The sequence below is a fragment of the Acyrthosiphon pisum genome, unplaced genomic scaffold (genome assembly GCF_005508785.2).
Source record: "Acyrthosiphon pisum isolate AL4f unplaced genomic scaffold, pea_aphid_22Mar2018_4r6ur Scaffold_5;HRSCAF=24, whole genome shotgun sequence".
NCBI classification, from domain to species: Eukaryota; Metazoa; Arthropoda; class Insecta; order Hemiptera; family Aphididae; genus Acyrthosiphon; species Acyrthosiphon pisum.
Genome location: NW_021775710.1, coordinates 15,207 through 16,212, shown reverse-complemented (window position 1 = coordinate 16,212; position 1,006 = coordinate 15,207).

Sequence of the window (1,006 nt, the reverse complement as noted above, 5' to 3'; positions counted from 1 at the left end):
AGTACATAATATAGTCAATTTGTTCAACCGAATGTAATTTACAGTGATGAACATTTATTATTACACATTTATACCTTGAAGACAGCTCTTAGAATCCCTACATTCGTGACAAGAGTACATATAGTCAAATCGCCACCCGAATGTAATTTAAGTTAAATGAGCTCTTACTACTATACTTATATTCTAAAAATATTACTATGTTCGTGTTAAAAGTGTAATTGTGTAATAATAATGTATTTAACGGGATTATGATATGATGATAGTCACAGAACTTTATGATTTTAAAGATTAATAGGTAGGTGAATGGGAAAAAATAAACAATGTGAATTTGCTTGATAGAGAGATAACTAGTTCAGACAGTCATAATGAATGCTGAGATAATCCAACAAACATATTATACTGTATACGCATATACGCACAACCATGAGCACTCCCTTGGACAGTAGTGTGAGAGTGTCGTGAAGTTGACTGGCGTGGACCTTGTGTATGGGTCTTCTTCTGAAAGGTACTGCTGACGAGTCGATTCTGTAAGGTCCTTATATAATTTGGCTTCGGTGTAATCCCTTCTTCTGATATGCATTTATTAATACGTGATGTTTTTTTCTTATTTTGGGGCGGTGCAACAAAGGTGTCACTGGTAATTTATTGTTTTGTTTTGACCGAACGTCTTGATTGGAAAATTATCGAGGGGGTCTCGTAGAATATAATATATATGTGTATATTATATACGTAAAAATGCATTTATGGTTTTATAATATACGGTGTCATCTGGCGCCGCTGATAATTGATTATGTTGTTTTTCTTAAATATCTGAACGGAGAGGTGTTGAATATTGTTTATGTGTTGCACGTGTCACGTTTGTATGTAAGGAGTGCGTATATATATATTTATGCGTAAATCGTATATATATATATATATATATGTATTGAATAGCCCAACATTCCATATGGACCGTCGCTACTAGTTGTCTTGTGTTTTATTTTAAGTTTAAACATTATATATTACA